The 18,364-nt window shown below is 48.6% G+C and overlaps 1 protein-coding gene across 3 annotated transcripts in view; it reads left to right on the top strand.

The window, feature by feature from the left end:
* The first annotated feature begins 1,967 nt into the window (after nt 1-1,967).
* The window catches only part of RAI2 (retinoic acid induced 2), a 32,389-nt gene continuing 15,992 nt past the window's right edge, over nt 1,968-18,364 (top strand). The window contains exon 1 of one of the 3 annotated variants that reach the window (XM_032206536.1): nt 1,968-2,023. The gene's annotated coding sequence lies outside the window, so the exon portion shown is untranslated. Of the gene's footprint in view, nt 2,024-15,967; nt 16,020-18,364 lie in introns of those variants that run through there. The other 2 variants (XM_032206527.1, XM_032206551.1) reach the window with 2 other exon arrangements.

Below are 18,364 nucleotides of genomic sequence, written 5' to 3'. Positions count from 1 at the left end.
AGCACTGGTTGCAGAAGCAGCTTGGCTGGATCCCAGTGAGAGTTTGACAAGGTATGTCTTGTCAAAATGGTTTTGAGGCCAAGATCTGGCTCTAGCTGGTCTTGAAGTGAGACTGCACGTTGGCTTCAGTAGCAAATCTTTTATTGGGCAAACTCTCTTTATGATTTTAGCAGCATCTCTTGGGGGGACTGACATAGGACCCACCTTTCCCCTGCTGGAAAACAGATTGAACCGTAAAAAGTAGCTTAATTATGTGTATTATTTTTACCCCAAATTCTCGCTTGTCGTTACATTCTCTGTGGTCTGTCCCTTTAAAAAGCCACAGACTTACCTGTGATATCCTTGATCAGCAATTAATGCTTTCAGGATAATCAAATTACAGTATGATTCCTAATGAACACTCATACATTTAATTGAAAGGAGAAATAATTGCGAGGAGCATTACCTTAATTCACTGGTGCTTCATTTCAATATTCTTGAGTTTATATTTTTCATTGCTTGATCCCCAAAACAATGGTTAAGAAGCCAGCACTTCAGTTTCAGATGACCTCAGAAAAAGTCAATTTGTAAGTACACAAGGAAAAGCAAAACACTTTCAGATCTATTATCATGTGCTCTTGTTATAAAGCAATCAAAAAAATACAGCGACGTCAGGCTGACAATCACTCTCATAGTAGGTACTACGGTCACATTACAAGCAACAAAGCTGAGCTTGGTGATTTGTTATAATGTCACTAAAACCTCTTGATATATTTAGCAAGTGGTAATGGTAAAGGTTATAATTCCTTGGAGGGGCAATAGTGATGAAATAAACCACGGGGGTCAAGTGGATTATGACCTCATGAAAACTCAAATAATGGAGATGGAGCTTTATAAACTTCCTTATAATAGATAATGCCTTACACAATTCTGAAGCTGCTCGGTGCTCAATTCCGACTTGCCACAGGCTTCCTACTGTCTATATATTATTAGAGGAAAACTGAAAATTACTCCTGTCACTGCAAACCTTCCTTGCAGCCGCCCAGAATCCCCATTTCACGTACGGCGAGCACCCTTGCAGTGCTCTGGAAGTTCACAGCAGACGGTGCGGGTGTGCTGGTCTACCAGTCCTCCCTACCTCCCATTTACAGCGTGGGTGCTCATATTGAATTTGTGCATCCAGTTTAAGGTTTGCAGTGCATCCCGGACTGTTAGATTAATAACCACACCCGGCAGCGTTTATTCTGCTGCTGCGCAGCATTGTCGCGGGACGGGATCAAAGCATTGCTGCGAGACGGAGTAAGAGGGGAAGATGCACGGCACAGCTGCCTGCTTTACATGCTTCGCCGAAGGAAGCGGCGACAACCCATTGGTTTTGCGTATGAGCACGGGCCATACACGAAGTTCACGCCGAGTCGAATATATTTCTCCTGTATGCTCTACATTTCTCCCGACCACCTGGCTTTGCGAGGATGCTCACACAAGGTTCAGGAGCTCCTACTGGGATGCAGTGCGGCAGCTGGGGCAACCCGAAAGGCAGACGGCGCCTCTCCTCGTGCAGCCTGAGCGCTGTGAGAACAGCGAAGGGGATCAGAGCCTACAGGGGATCAGAGCCTACAGGGCATCACCCCCTACAGGGCATCACCCCCTACAGGACCAGGTCCAGTGCTCACCCCCCTGAGCCTCAGAGCCTCACAGCTAGCCCCGCCCACCACCCCTTAAGCCCCGCCCACTCCCTCTTAGCCCCGCCCACACCCCATTTAACCACGCCCGCTCCCCACCTAGCCCCGCCCACTCCCCGCGTAGCCCCGCCCCTTTCTCCCCGCTCGCCCCGCCCCGCCCGGCCCGCGGGGGCGCGCGTCGGGACGCGGTGCCGGCGGCCGGGCCGGGGCCGGGCCGGGCCGGGCCGGGCGGGGCGGGCGGAGGCGGAGGCGGAGGCGGGCGGCGGCTGCGCCCTGGCCGCGGCGGCGGCGGCAGCAGCGGGGCCGCGGGGCGCGGAGCCCGGCCGGGGGCTCCCGCAGCCTGCAGCGGCGGCCGGAGGGAGGTAGGTGCGGGGCTGCGCGGGGCTGCGCGGGGCTGCGCGGGGCGGGGGTCCCGCTCCTCTCCCCGCGGAGCCCCCGGGAGCCGCGGGCGGGCGGGCGGGCGGCGGCCGCGGGCCCCAGCATTGTTCCCGGCGGCGCCGCCGCTTTGTGCCGGGCTGCGGGGAGCCCCGGCCGCCGGTGACAGCGGGGGGACAGCCCCCGGGGCCGGGCGGGGGAGCGCGGGGCTCGGCCCCCGGGGTGCACGCAGGTACTCGGCGTCCCCGCGGGCAAGCGCTGCTTTTATTATCATTATTATCATTATTACTGTTATTATTATTATGGCTATTATGATTTTCCGCGGTGACCTCGCACGTCATTTACCGCCGGAGCATCGGGAGGGAAGGGCTCCTGGCTAATGCGCCGCTGCTCGGAGTGTCCGGGGCGCGCCGGTGGCTCAAAATCAGCGCCATCCATTTTTTTTTTTTTTTTTTTGCCCTTTTTTCCCATTTTTTTTTTTTCCTCTCCTCTTTTCTATACATTTGGGAAAGCCGCCGCCGCTCCGCCGGCAGCCCCGGCGGCTCCGCTGCGGGCACCGCGCCCGGCGCTGCCCCCATCCCGCACCCTCGCCCCGCTGTCCCCGCGGCCACCGACAGCTCTTGGGTGGCTTCTCCGCCACCAGCTCCGGCAGCCGGACCCCGTCCGAGCCGCCCCAATCGCCTGCACCCCGAGGTACGGCTCTGGAGAGGGGGCGACCACTGGGCGATGCCCCCCGTGAAGCCCCCGGGGGGCTCCGGCAGCGAGAGGTGCCCGGGGATGGTTTTGGCAGGGTGCCGGTGGGTTCCCCCCCCCCTCCCCAAGGGCACGGAGCAGGTAGCACCGGGAGCCCCCCGGCACCGCTGCCAGCGGCCGTGGAAAGTCGCAGCCCAGCGAGCAAGAGGCGAGCCTGCAGCAGCACGAATTGCGAGGGGGGGGGAAAATAAATAAAAAAAAATTAAAAAATAATAAAAAAATTAAAAAATGCACCCGCCCGTAACAAAGGCGGCTGGCTGCTCTCCTGCTCCAGGAACTCATTTTGTGCAAAAAAAATCAGGCTTCTGGTTCTGCCTCTGCCGCGGATCGGCAGCAGGGCTTAGGGAAAGCTTGAAAGTTGCCCTGCCTCCGCTCCCCTCCTCTCTGCCCCTGGCCCGCGGGGCTCGCCTCACCTGGGGGGCACAGCTGGAAGCTGCCCGAGCTGGTGGCAACAAGCGCCAGCAGCCCCTGACCCTGTCCTTCCCCTAACCCAGCTGTCCTGAGCTGCTGATGCCACTGCATCGCCACCCTCGTGTCCGTGGGCTGAGTGCCACCAGCTCTCTGGGACAAGGTCAGTCCGTGTTGGCTGAGGTTTGGGGCATCCCCAGCGTGCCAGGGGCCTGGCATGACTTGGCGAGGCAGGTCGTGGCGAGAGAGGGTGAATCCTAGAAGTGAATCCCAGAAAATGGCACCCCGGGCGGCGCTGCGCAGCCAGCTGTGTGCGAGCCGACAGCGAGCCGAGGTGGGAGGGTGCAGCTCCCTTGGCGTAACAACGGGATGCTTATTTTAGCATGGACGACGGCCAAAGATAAGGAGGGGTTGTCAGCCGGCTGCTCGGAGGACTTGCAACAAAAAAAAAAATAAGGCTTTGTAGAAATAGAAATGTTTTCATGTAGGTAGTTTAAAGGGAAAAAGGAACACAACAAAAACCAGATAACCTTGCGAGTGATGGGCTCGCCACATCAAGCTGGCAGTACAAGATTTCTCCCATAAAAACCAGGATGATCCTAATTAAGCCCAGACCCCGTGAAGTGACACAGGGCTTTATTTATTTCAGATGTTTCTAGGTCCTAGAGATGGGGCCAAATGTGACGAGTTCGATGTGGCAGAGAGTTTAACCCCAATTACTTCTACATAAATCACGTGATGGTTACGGTAGCCGAGTACACGTGAGGGGTGCCCCAGGGCTACCGACTCCAAAAAGGTATATACCTGCCTAAAAATTGCCATTTAAAAACCTGTACTGAGTAGAGCACCACCACCTTCGCTACACCTGAGCCTACCCGTGTGCTGTGGCAGCCCTGCGTGGTCTTTGAGAGCCTCCGAAGCTGGCGGGCGGGCTGGGTCTCCACGGGCAGGAGGAGGATGCGTGTGCCCGCAGGCAGCTGAAATGGTGGCTTTGCAGAGCCGGCAGCCAGGGAAAGGGAAGCAAAATGGGAGCTGACAAACGTTCTCCTTGCAGAACTGGGGTGGATAAATGATTTATGGGAGTGCCTGCTTTTTTTATTTTGAGCGGAAGGAGCCGGGTGAGGATGCATGGTGCCAGCCGAGAATTGCTTTGTTTTGAGGTCGGGCTGTGCTGGGTCACGCCTCCAGAAACGGCATCTACAGAGGGCCAGTACAGTAAATATTTTGTAGCTTTGCTCAGATTCCATATACTGTCTCTTGTTTTTGCTTTGTTCAAAGCCCTTCTTCTTAATTGTCCCAGAAGACTCCAGATTTCCAGAAGGAGGCAGCTTTCTGAGAAGTCCTAGGCTACAAAGAAGCATCGCTAACCTTCCCCAGGTCTCAGGAATTACCATTCCTGATTTTTTTCCAGTGTTGCCAATCCTTCCCAGGGCACTAAACAACTCAGTAACTTGGCTGCCTTGCAGAGGAGCTGCTTTGTCAAGTGATGTAGTGCTGCCCATTAGTTGTGGCTTTCTCTTTTTTTCAGGCAGATCTATCCAGGCTGCCCTGTAATGTACGGCAGCCACGTAGTGGTGCTGTAATGTGGGCAGGGTGAGTTTATGGGATTGCATCCGTGGGATTTTGCATGGGATTTTTAGGGAGAGCAAGGTGGGAGCTGTGGAAGGCAGACCAGCGCATGGATGGGTGGCTTGGGGATGCTCTGCAGCTCCATGTTCAAGGGCTGGCATTGAGTGCAAGCAGCTGGAGCCTGCTATTTCTGCTATGTTTTCGTTGGGTAGTTAATAGGGTACATGGATATTTGAAAATGCTTCTCTGAGGCTTTGGATTTGCGGCTGAGTGCTCTCAAGAGGCAGCCCAAGAGCCTGGGACAGGCCTCTTGTCCTTTTCACCCTCCAAAGAACAGTGTCTGTTGGCTTTGAGGAGGAGATTTTGGGGTTTTGCTCCCACCTCTCTCACAGTGAGCTCAAAGATCTCAAACAAGTCCTCCCAGGACTGGCCATGTCCATGGCTTCTCCTGCAAGTCTGGAGCAGGGCACCACTGCGGCAGTGTCACAGAAGTGCCTCAATTTCTCATGTGCTTATTGTCTTACTGTCCTCGAGCTGGCACTAGGGGGTGAACCCTGATGGGCCCAAGAGGAGAAGGAAGTTCACCTCTCCACCTCCTGAACCTCGGTGGGGCTGCTGAGGGCAGGCACCCCCTGGACATCCCCACTCAGGTAGTGCAGGCTGGCTTTGGAGAGCACTCTCCCCTCCAACACCTGTGTTTGCTTCAACCTTTTCATTATGTTTCTGCCTTTATTGTGACATGGAAACAAAGAGGCCGGAGAAACGCGGTGGCTACCAGGAGGGCCAGGAGAACAATGGCTCTCACGTGCTCTGGCAGCCTGTTCCCCACAGCAAAGCCAGGTTGTTTGGAGGAGTGCAGGTCTTGCATTCCAGCGAAAAATAATTCATTAACGGCCAGAGCATAATCGCTTCGCTCCAGAAAGGCGCTCCAGCTGCATTGCACCAACTGTTCTTTTTCAGCCTCTGAATCCTTAATGACAGTAGTAGCTAATTTCTCTTTTCTGTGTTTTTCTAACTGCAGCGTCCTATTTTCTCCGAGTTTATTGAGAAAATAATAGAAGTCATTACAGAGCTACTTGTCACCTTTCAGAGAAGAAAACTTCTCCCTGGTTGAATGGCCAAGTTAGTTATTTGGTGACTGACTGGAACAATAGCAACTTTTTGTAGCTCATCAGTTATTCATCTATGCTTAGTGAGTAAACTAATTAGCTAGAGGAGCGTTACTTAGCTTACAGTCCGTGAATATCAGAAGATGCTGAATAAAACAGTCGCAAACAGGATAACAATTGCACGTGTGAATTGTGTTGCATGCCAGCAAAAAAGACAGACTACAGGGTCAGGAGTGGCAAAGTGAGAAATGTGTATTCATTTTATATCTATCTATCTATATATATTAATGTTTGATCATGTTTGAAAGCTTAGGTGACGATACTGCATGAAATGGTCCTTGTTTTATTTTTTTAAAAAAAGAAGGTTGTCCTTAGGTTGAAGGAAAGATACTGAGGACTGTTGAACTGACTAGTGCAAAAGGTCAGTGAGAACAGAAATGTGGAAAGCTAAGTAAAATGTATTTTTGTGTATGCATGATGCACATCTTTCTGGTGGCTGGTGATGGATCACTTGCTGCAGAGCTGGATTCGCACAAGGCCATTGCAAAGCAAACAGGAAGGGCAACGCGTTGTTTTTTTTAATCGGGCTTTTCCTAACCAAGCAGTCAGGCATCAGCAGCAGAATAATAGATGTCCTCATCTCTGGCCTCGGTGGTGGGGCTGGAGATGGGAAGGCAGCTCTGTCCTGAAGTGGGGTGGGAAGGGGACTGCTGCCCTGAGCTGTGTCAGGCCTCTCTTGGGCTGGGCTTTGCTCTCTGGGCTGAGGGACACTGAGGGAACGACAGAAGTCAGTAGGAATTTATGTACAAAACACACATCATTGGGTTTGGATTTTGTTGTTTTAAATCTTGTGCACTTTTCAGGGACGAAGAAGAGAATTACCATGTCTTTCTTGAGAGAATCTTGTTACTTCTTGTGCAACTCTCTTTGGGGTCCTCAAAGAAAGTTATGGCAGGGGCCAAGTCCTATTTAAGATGCCTGATTTTGGTGGGGGGAGGAGAACTTTCCACAAGTCCCACAGGAAAGCAGTTGGATCACAGGGCTCCATGAGAGAGATCAACATGGGTCTGCAGCCCTGGAGGGTCTTCTGGTGGGACAGCAAAGGCTACTGTCTACCTAGGGTGGAGCACGTGGTGTGGAGATACATGTACATAGTTCCACACATACTCGTGTTGGCTTGTCCTAGAAGGAGCAAAGGCAGAGAAGATCTTTGCTGTTGTAGCCTTGAGGTGCTGTTAACTCATCTCCAGTCTGTGGAGGTGGTGTGGATGGGGTTCCCTTTCTCTGTTTTGGCATGGGAGGACCTGTGTGGTGAGGGTGGATTCACAAGGCCTCTGTCACGGGAGAAAACGGGTTCCTTGTGAACAGCTCCTCTGCACCGGGTGTGCAGGGGGCACTGGAAGTGGTGTTCTGTGATGGGGCTGGTGGTGCCAGGCTTGATATTTCGTGTCTCACCCGGGCATTTCACCTAAGCAGCTGTTCGGCTTAATGAAGACTGCTTGGCCAAGCTCCAGTTGTGCTGGAGCTGAAATGGTCTTGGTAGATGGAAGAACGCGGTGGTGAGGAGCTCACTGAGGGAACACATCAGCCTTTGGTTTGGGTTTGCCATGTAGGTCCTTAATTTATCTTTTTCAGATGCTCAATTAGCAGCTGTGGGTCCTTCCCACATGTGCTTAGCCATGAAGCCATCGCTTGCGTTTTAGGATGCGTTCTGGCTGTCACCATAACTTCCTGTCTTCTAAAGAGGATCATTAAAATTGATGGCCCTAAGCGTTGTTAAATGCCACAGAAAAGAAAGCGAAAGCAGAGCACGGCTGCGTGCCACGAGCTTCACATTCATAGCGTGCAACCACAGAGCCGACAACGTCCTGGAGAGACTTAGCACGGCCTCCCAGCCCCCATCCAAAAGGCAGCCGACCCCGAAACAGTTCAGTCAGAAGCCCAGGTGAATGTCTTTGATCAGGAACAGGCTCCCGGACATCTTAGCCATGCTGTGGTTGCTGGAGAGGCCGGTCAACACTCCTGCTTCCTGTTTGCTTTCGGGTGGAACTGAAGAGCTCTTGGCTTTGAAGCACAAAGGTCCAAATATTTTAGGACCCCGGTGCTTCTGAAACTGCTTTTCTTGGGGAGAGGTGCCATTGAACTTCAAGGAGCTGAGGCTCTCAAGTGAGCGGCCTCTCCTTTTTGAAAGGAAGGGGGTGTTTCTATTAGAGTTTCCTGTTTGTAACTTTGGCTACAGAATGCGAAGTGGTCGGAGGTGGGAGAGCTACCGTGTAGGTCAGCGTGGTCTTTTTGTCTTTTCGTATTTGTGTGTGTGGCGCACGTATACGGATTATTTTCATATTTACGTTATTTAATTGTTTTGATTTGCGCAACCAGATTTTGCGGTTCTATTTCAGGCTGTTTTAAGGAAGTCTAAGTAAGGTTTCCTGTCAGGAGTGGCTTAGATATAGCTGATCCTGCTGTGGCGCAGGACGATGGCTCAGCCAACTTCTCAAGGCCCTTTTCAGGTCCTTTTCTGTGCTTCTCGGCAGTTATCAAACAAAAGAAATTCACAGTAAGTCGTGCCAGTTATGCTGACATGATTTCGCTATCGCATTTAGCATGGATACTTGTTTGCAAAGGAAATAATAGCTAATTGTGGCGTAGTTACCGCTGCTGACTTTGACAAACATTTCTTAAAATTACAGAGGAAAACAACTGATGCTACATTTTTAGACTAACATCATGATATGGCTATGATTAATTTTTCCAGGAGCTGTGTGGTTTTTATATCTGCTTAAGTGTATTAACATTTTAAAAGGTCAAAGGTAAGCTTTAAAATGGATGCCAAATTAAGATGGATGGCAGGAAAATGACATTTAGTTCTTGTTACCGCATATTGTTTGAATTTGACCAAAGGCAAAAACAAAACAAAGAACAGCCCTCCCCCCCATCCATCCATCCATCCAGACGGACAGACAGACACCCACCACCTGACTTCCCAGCACACCTGCCCCTGGAAAGCCTTATTGGGGTAGGCAAATTCCCACCCTGCCAAAATCAGGAGTTGAACATCTTCATTTCCAGAGAGTTGAAGCACCCGTGTGCAAAGTCTCATTTAACTGAAGTGAGTGGGCTCTGAATAAATCTATCTAAAATATTTTTATAGGGAAAAGACAGCTCATGTGAACCATAACCATGCTATCATTTCCTGCCCTTGCTGTGTCTGAGATGACTGTTTCACCAGGGAAAGGACTGTGCCCTCGTGTGTATCCATGCAGCTCCTCGCACATGAAGTCCTTCCAAAACCAAAAAACAGCTTCCAGTGGGAATGGCTTTCAGTGGGACCCACGGGAAGGCACAGCTGACAGCAGGGCAACAAGAAGAGCTGCTCTTCAAACACACCGGTGCTCAGCAGCCTTGATTTTTGGGGAAAAAACTTGATGGAAGGACAGCATCTGATTCATGTCCATCACTTCCACTCTTGCCTTTAAATTAGGATTAGGACCTAGGCTGCAATGCACTGTGTCTTGGGAATTACAACCACTCTGAGGGACCCAGTGCCTGTTTTTGTTATTCCCCAAGGCACATTCACTCCCATCACTACGTGGCACTTGCTAGCCCAAGGTTAGTGGGTTGGAGAAGAGGGAAAAAAGGAAACTAAAATGTCTTCCCATCGTTCTTCCCACTGGTGCTGGTAGTTTGTCAGCCAGGCAGCAGCCCCGGCGGGTGCTGCCTCAGCCCTGCATGCTGTCCTGGAGAGATGTGGCAGAGGTTAGGTGAAGGAACAGTCAAATCCCCTTCTCCCCCCTTCCCCCTCACCTTTTTTTTTTTTACCCTCCCAAATTGTAAGTATTCCTAAGCATCTGTTTCAGGGTGCTGAAAATGTTTGTCCAAGATTCTGGCCCAAAGAAAGTAAATAAAAAGGGGAAAAAATGTAAAATGTTCAAGTGCTTTGTTCCAGTGTGAAAATGTATTTTCATTTCAAGCTGAATTGATTCCTTCAAGGCCTTGCTACCCTCTGAGTGGAGCAAACAAAACACTTTTATTTTGTCATTTTACCAAGAAAAAAAAAATAGTTCTTCGATTGCTCAACTCAAGCATTTCTTTTTTTTTTTTTTTTTTTTTCTCAGCCAGCCTGGCCACCGTAGCAAACAATTTCATTATTTGCATAGCTCTAATTGCAGTGATTAAACAAACACAGCAAATGCTGACCCTTCACAGCCTCATCACAACCCCACGGCCGACTTAGCCTGTATTTTTTTTTATCAGAGAGGGAGATTGGAATGGTTTTGTGTTAGACTGAAAAGAAATTACCAACGTTATTTTATTTATTTATTTTTAATCCAAACTGTTACACTGTCGTTTTAGAGCAAGAATAATTTCACCCAATCTCTTGCTAGCAGATTCAGGGATATCACCACAGCGTGAACCTGATACAGTTTAAAAGAAATCAGGTTTCAAATATCTTGTTCATGTGTTACTCCCAAGCTGCAGCCTTTGATGCTGCTATTAGCATAAAGCGTAGGATTGATATTCTGCTGGCAATACTGATGTTAACACGAAGCGCTCAGAAACAAGCGTACCCACTTTTATTTTTCATTGTGAAGATGTCAGGTACCCTAATACAGGGTTAAGTAAAATCTTATCTGGCTGCAGTTCCATCAAACAGGAGCAAACAAATTTTTGGACATTTTTTAATGACATTTATTTATAGCAGGTAGAGCACAGGCGGCTGCTATTTCTCAGCATGCTGGAAGAATGTTCTCCAGATGGTGCTTACTGTTTATGCTTTTATTCAGTTCACTTGAACACAGCAGCACTCTACACAAAACATGGAAAATTGGAAAATAAAAACAATTATGTTTTTACAAAGTGCCATGTTATTTGCTGAAATGTCTTATTTGACTGATGAGAGATGCTTCAGGGCAGCACGGGGGATCACGCCTTTCACACAAACACTCCTCCACGTCACCACGTGGGTAGCAGGCTTGAGGGGGAGCCGCTGTTCTCCCCCCAAAAGGTGGGGTGTGGCATGGCCCTGTATTTGTGCCTCTCCTGCCTCCCCTTCCTGTGGGGAGGTGACAAAATTCAGGAAAGGGGTTGTCGCGGCACTGTTTTGGTTGTGTTTGGGTGGAGAGAGGTGAGACAAAGCCACCTCTGAGTCCTGGTTGTGCCACCATTTCCATTGGCTTCCAATCTCTGCAAAAAAATAAAGTGCCAAGGCCTTTGTTGGTCCAGATGAAAGCAATAGCGAAACTCAGGACTGATATCCAAAAGGGCCAGCGTAGTCCATGGCTTCTGCTTGTTAGCGTGGTGAAAGCACATATCCACGTACCATGCTCTTGTGGTCTTTGTTATATGGCTTCTACAGGTTTGCTCCCACATTTTTAGACTGGAAGTTGGAAATAAAAGAACCTTTTTTTTTCTCAATAATACTTGGAATGGTTTTCAATTTCAACCCTATCCCGTTTAAACTTTCAATTTGGACACAATTATTATTTCTTTGTAAATACAAGCCTTCAGGTTCCTTCAAAATACAGTCTGAAGCCAGCAGTACTTTTAGTGAAATTGGACTTCAAGAAATGAATGTGTAAGCTGTTGTTCAACCGGTTTTCGGGATTTCTTAGCTTAATGGTGGGGCAGTGCTGCACCGTACTTCGATTTCTCTCTTGCCTGTTACCCAAGAGACAGCCCTTTTCCAACCTGAATTCTTGCTACATCAGCTACATGCTGTTTATCTTCCCTTGCTCCCTTGGCAGTTATTATTTCTTAATGTGTTAATTGTAGTTCCTGGACCCCAGTGTGTGAGCATGTGTAATGTTCGCTGTAATGATGTGGACGCGTTCTGTAGTTCCTGGAATTGCAGAGAGAAAATGTTATATATGTCCTGGGCACAGGGCATCCAGTAAGGGAAACCAATTACAAGAATTCAAATAGCATAAAAAGAATAAAATGGGTAATTGGGAGGAGTACGCATTGGGTCTTTCTTTTTTTTTTGTTGCTTATTCAATTATGATTCCTCCTAGTGCTCTTGCTTTGTGTGATATATATTTTTTTTAATTAAAACTTGAATTATGTCACTTGCTTTCCACCTTTTAACAATATTTCACTGCAAATTCATTCCTAATAGCAAGTAGTCAGGGGTAAGGAATGGCTTTGCTGAACGATGGGGACTGTTAATTATTAAAAAGAAACCTATGGATTTAAAACAAATTAGAACTCATTAAACCTAGGTCTGCTTCCACAGAGACCAGCTGACATGAAAAAGCACATCCACAGGCACAGAAAATCTCAATTTTGAGCTGATGCATCCCTCGTGGAGGTGTGCCTGTGCTGGCAGGGGGTCTGTTTGCTATTTTGGCTCATGTCAGAGATCCCGATCTCTGACCTCAGTTCACAACCTATGGCTCTCCGGTGTTGTTCCCATTTTCCTTCCAGCCAAGGAAGGGCCACCCAAGGCCATGCACGGAGCAGCCCCACCTCGCTCCTGGAGGTGCTACTGGCCACCAGCATCTGCAGCCCCCTGGGGTGGCTGGGTGGGTGCTGGACTGGCTGCTCTGGGTTTAGCAAAAGGGGAAGCACAGGAAAGCTCCTTTTTCTTTCTTTCTTTCTTTTTGAGAGGAGGGAGATGTTTGATTTCTGCCATGAGGCACTCTTGCCATGACCATGTCAACAGACTTCGTAGGCTAGATCTACTTATTCATGTTTAGACGGGGTGGGGTGGGGTGGATTGGGCCTTATTCTTCTGTTTTGGTTTTTGTTTGCGATCCAAATTTGGCTGTGACCCTTAAGTTGTTTGTTCTTAGAGGCTTTTTGTGAGACCCTATAGAAAATCCCATGGGTTGAGGTGGTTGTGGGACACCATGTACGTGTATAACTACAGAACGTTTTAACTTAATTTTCTGAATTTTTTAAAGGGAATGGGTGAGTGTGTCCACAGGAAAATTCTAATAAGGAGAGCAAGAGGTGGCCTGTAATGAGCATTTGGGAATTTAATTTTACATTCGTGGGCATATGGAGTTTGCACCCCAGGATTTGCTGTCTTGCCGAGACACCCCCCAGCTTGTCTCTAGTGTTACTGGGAGTGACATGCTCACATCGGGAGAAGCAGCACCCATCCTGCTGGCTAGAAATCAGCAATAACATTTTGACATCTGCGCAACAGTTTAAAATGAATTATTCAGCACATAGATCGTGCTGGTGGAGCAGCCAGCACATCTCTGCCCATTTACTACTGTCAGTCCTTGGTGGAGATATCACTGGTGCCAGTGGGAAGGGAGCACATGGGCTGGGGGTAGATTTTGGCCCGTAGCCTGGAACAGCATTTGACAGCACCCCTGCAGAATATGATAGGAATAATCTCCTTCACCACCGGCAAAGACCTGGAGACAGTGCCAGTCTGCTGCTTCTCGTGGAGTAATTTTAAAAAGTGACGGAAAAAAGGCCTTAAAAATTAAATCATTGGTAGTTTGGGCTGCTCGAGTGAGGCTTTAGAGAGTGAAGCCTGCGTGTCAATGTGGTGAAATGATACACTGATTTTTGTGGTGAAATGTATCATTTCACCACAAAAAGTGCCTTTGGCGTGCCTCTCTAGAGACGCCGAGCATCTCCTGCCCACGGGGAGCAGGCCCCAAGCATGGCCCAGCAGCAGGCCCGGGCCAGCCCCCCACTTCTCCCCAGTCAGAAACGAAGTGCTAATTCCTCTTAGCAAGGAAAATTCGTGAGATTCACAGTGTAACAGCATCTCATTTGGAAAAACAAGCCAAACTGCTACAAGAACACGCTTTGGGGACCTGCAGGTGGGGGGCTGGGAGCAAGCACAGGTCGGCTGAGCAGCAGCCCAGAGCAGGTCTGCTCGAGGCGGGTGCTCAGGAGAGGAGGTGGGCATTTAGCTTGGACCTAGCTTGCTAATTCAGCACAGTCCTCTAAATTAAAGCAGTGTGTGTGTGTTGTGAGAGCCTGTCATCTGTTATTTCACACGATGCCTGTTCCCTGTAGCTGCATTTTAAATATAAATGCAGAACGCAGGATGAAAGCGTTCATTGCTGTGGGTTATTGGCATTTCATCGCCTTCCCTTAAGGACTATGCTGTAGCTGCCCACCGATAATTTATTCAGTAGGCAAAAATTTGGGAGCAGTGTGCAGCAAAATCATCTGCCTGTCATTGTCCATGTTCTTGTCCTTGTCTGTTGCCCGTGTGCGGGTGAGGAGCCCTGGCACAGGCTGCCCAGAGAGGCTGTGGGGTCTCCTCCCTGGGGATCTCCAAAAGCCACCTGGGCATGGTCCTGGGCAGCCTGCTCTGGGTGTCCCTGCTTGGGCAGGGCTTGGAGCAGGGGAGCCCAGAGGGTCCTGCCAGCTTCAGCCATGCTGTGGTCCTGTAATTCTTCAACAAGCTGACTGAAAAAAAAAAAACAGCTTTCCACAGTTTCCACTGTATCTTCTGTACATATGTAACAAATAATACCCTCCTGTGTAAGTAGCTGTACTTGGAAAGGAAAGACATACTACCCAGGTGACTATAAAACAAATGGCTAGCATGCATTGAAGTGCTTGGGGAGGAAGGCGTATCAATTGAGAAAAGACACTTAAGCACCTAATGAAAGTTAAGCAGATCCTTATGTCTACTGAAGTCAGTAGCGTTTAAGCATTACTGTATCTTTCACAAAATAGGGACATACGCACTGATAGCAGCACGATAGCTGTAAGGCTGGAGCTGAAGGTTTTTGAATCCCTGTGTGTGTGTGTAGCTTTACTCTCAGCATCCCCGAGGGCTCTGCAGTTAGCTGAAAGAAATGAAATCATGATAAATACCCTGCAGCTCTTGATACCCTGATGCAGGTCTTCGGCTGGAGGTGGGGTGATGTGTGCCCATCCACTGTTTGGCCCCAGCAGTCCTGCAGCCAGTGTTTCCAGAGGTGCGAGCTGGTGCTTGGTCATGCAGCCAGCACATGGGTATGTATGTGCCATATTTCTGTAGTCTGTGCTAGGTTTTTGTGCATCTGCCACCACTGAAGTGCCTGCACCTTCTTGCCAGCTTTGATCTACTCACCGTCACTGCGCTCCCTGGAGGCAGAGGAATATTACCCCCCCTTGGCAGAGAGCAAGAAGAGGCACAGAGAGATGTCAGGTCGGATTTTAAAAGTTATTTTCACATCCAGATATGTAGAGACACCTCAGGGGGAATTTTTCCAGACCATGTGTCTGTGTACTCCAGGCCATGTCTGCCTATGAACCTGGCTTGCTCGACCTTACGTGGGGGGTTTGTGGCAGGGGATGTGAAGGTGCATCTCTCTGCTCGAGAAACCTACCTGGTTACTGTGTGTGAGGAGGTGAGGGACCAGGGATGTGCAGAAGACCAGAAGAAAAGGCAAGAGGGTGAACAGCCAAAGTAATGTATGTATGAGGGCGAGGAGCGCTGCGTGCTTCTGTTGCCACTCCGTTGGAAGGATGTGTGCAGCTTGTGAGTATCCATTAATTAGTGATGTGTTTGCTCCGTGCTGGTGTCAATAAAACCTTAATAGTACATGGTACCGGCCTGTGATTACTTCCTTTTTTTCGCATCCCCTCGTGATGATGCGTGGCTGTCAGTGAGTGCAGTTGCGCCCTGTGTACAGTGTATATCACTGTGGCTGATGATGTAGGAAAGGGACTGTAACATTGTTCAGCAGCTAGTTAACTCCCATGTTGTTTTTTTCCCTTATAGAAAGGTCTTAGATATGCAGTACTTGCATACACAAAATAATCAACATTGTTCTTTCTTTTGGTGAAACATGCTAATTCTTAAAATGGCTCCTGCCCAGGCATTGCTGGCTACACTTAGTGCCTGCAGTGCGATGGGTTAGCAACAACAACAGCAAAGGCTCTCCTTCATTTCCTTTATATGCACATCGTGCAGCTTTTCAAACAGTGCATCAAACAACACCGACTGGAAATTTCCAGGCCCATTTCCTGTCTGGTGCATGCTCATAAAGCAGGATTGTCTGTACAGTACGTAGCTGCAGCACTGCAGAAAGTCAATAAAGAGCTGACCACCTCACCTCTATCAAAAGCAGTTGAGAAACCCTGCCTCATCTGCCTTATTAAAACCACACTTGACTCCTGCAGAGAGACATAGCTGGAAACCTTGAAGAGAAGGAATAAAAAGGAGGCTGAGTTTGCAGTGAGTATTCTCCTTTTGGCTCTTACAGTAAGGTTAAAGAGTGTTTATTGTAAAATGAACCAAAAAGGCAGATTCATTAAAATGTTGCATAAGTGTGCGCATTTTGCTTGAACTTCTGACTCTCCCGCATACAGTATGACACAGAGATAAGATGATTCGTTATTGCAGCAATGAGTAGATTTAAATAGCTCCCTAATGGATTTGCGTTTTCAATTTAAGGATGTATATGCATATATATGTGCACGTGTGTACGTACTTATTGTTTGTAAGGAAGGGCATGTTGTAGAAATAGATATGAAAGGTAGGATTTATGCTGCAAAACGTATTTCAGTATGTGTGTGGAAGGCTGCCTGTTTTTTTTATTCCTTATATAAGAGTAATCGATTGAATGTTTGCCAAGCTTTCAGTAGGATCCATCAGGAGTCCCCACCCCCACCTTCTCAGGGCCTGCTAGCTTTTTCTCACCTTAAAATGAAAAAAAGAAAGAACTTTAACAGAAAGATCATTGCTTTAGCTTAATACTGTAAGATTTCAGAGATTGAATTTTCTGATAGTAATGAAATGAACCCTGAGTTGTGCCATGAATTTGATTGCAGCTAATTTGATTTTTGAGATGCTCGACAAAGCTAGCCCATTAGCTTTAGCCTCACATGCTTTGGATTTGTACAAAGCCGTATTTATATATATGTGTGTGTGTGTGTGTATATATATAAGATGAAAATCTCTCTGGTAACTCAGTTGTTTGTAACAATTAGTGTCAGTAAGTAGTTACTAACTATAGCCCTGCTGCACGCAGTATCCGGTGCGTTGCTGGCCATTAATCGTGCTGTGTTTATCGCTGTGGTGGCACAGGGTTGGTTTGTCTTTTCACAAGGAGAAACACTGCTGAGCATTTCGGCAAAGAGACCTACACGAGCTCCGTCCTGCAGCTTTTTCCAGTTCAGATCTTCATGAGACCGGTCATTTGAATAGGAGCGACTCGTGTCAGAAAGGATTTTTTTGGCTGAAAGTCACAATTTCTATTTATTTGATGTGCCTCCGCAGGCTGTGGAGTGAAGTGCTCTGGTTGTCAGTGTCTGCCAAGAGGGAATGATATCGGGGTGGGGCATCCCACAGGACAGCCCCAGTGTCTTGCCTGTTCTCTTTACACTGTTTACTCTTGTTCAGCAGTTAATAAGGTGGTGGAAGATAGCCTTTTATATGTATATATGTAATATATAAGCAACTCCAGATAAGGAAGCATTTGGTGATGTCAGAAAACTAATGGCACAAGGCTACAGATAACCAGGAACAGCATTGAAGGGTTGATCGTGTCGGGGGGAAGCAGAAGGAGGGATCTGCAGCTGGGGGAGATTGGTCACTGTGGGAAAAATTAAGGAGGATGCTGTTTACAGGACGGGGGATTAAGAGGAACCGGGGAGGGAGGAGGCGAGCCGCGGGGCCACGCAAGTCGGGAGTGATGCCGAAAGTTTTCCAGGCGATGGCCAAAGGTTGAGCCGCAGAGGAGACAACTGCCACGAGCTGCTCATCGTCCGGGGAGCTGCCAAAGGTTGGTCCTTGATGCAAAAGGTGCGACAGCTCCCGCACTGCCACCACCTTGGGATAATGTGGAGATGTCGCATCTGACGTTTCTCAGGCAATGCTAGCTAGAAAGGAAACAATTTTACACATCAGCAGTTTCTTATGATTAATAATATTATCCTGCCTTAATTGAAAAATGGGCTGGGGCCCTTAAGAAAAAAATTAAGCTGCAGGAATTAGTATCTAGCCTCTTTCTGATGAATGTATATTTTTACACGCCGCATATTACTGTCTGGGCTTTTAGAAATAATAGTGCAGCGTATTGTAATAAAAAAATCGTCCTGTGTTGTTTGTAGCTGCGTGGCACCGTGCTGTCTGGCTGAGTTGACTTTAAGAGCCCAAATGCTCGGGTAGAGCCAGTGTGAGGATGCTGAAATCCTTTTAGAGGGAATTTATGTACAAATAGGAGGGTGATGTGTAGGCTCCGGGCTTTGCTATCAGTTGTTATTGCTGAGAGATATTCACAGGCAGCTGATGCCAGACATAGCATTAGCGGTAGTCAGCGTCAGTGCCTTTGTGGAAAGTCGGTAATAAAACCCGAGCGGGCTCCTGTTTGCGTGATTTTCAAACATCGGTGAATCATTTTAGGCGGCAAAGTCAATTGCTGCTGGGGTGAGCTTGTGCAAGGGTCTCTGCGAGCCACTTTCTCTACCTAAACAAAGCTGGAGAGGGAGCAAGAAAGCTGCTGCCGAAGGAGGGGAGGTGTGCTGTGCCCGGCGGGCAGCTGCAGCCGCCTTCTCCTCGGAGGACCACAGCTTCAGCAG

The sequence above is a fragment of the Aythya fuligula genome, chromosome 1 (assembly GCF_009819795.1).
Source record: "Aythya fuligula isolate bAytFul2 chromosome 1, bAytFul2.pri, whole genome shotgun sequence".
NCBI lineage: Eukaryota > Metazoa > Chordata > Aves > Anseriformes > Anatidae > Aythya > Aythya fuligula.
This window is presented reverse-complemented; position numbering and strand designations above follow the sequence as displayed.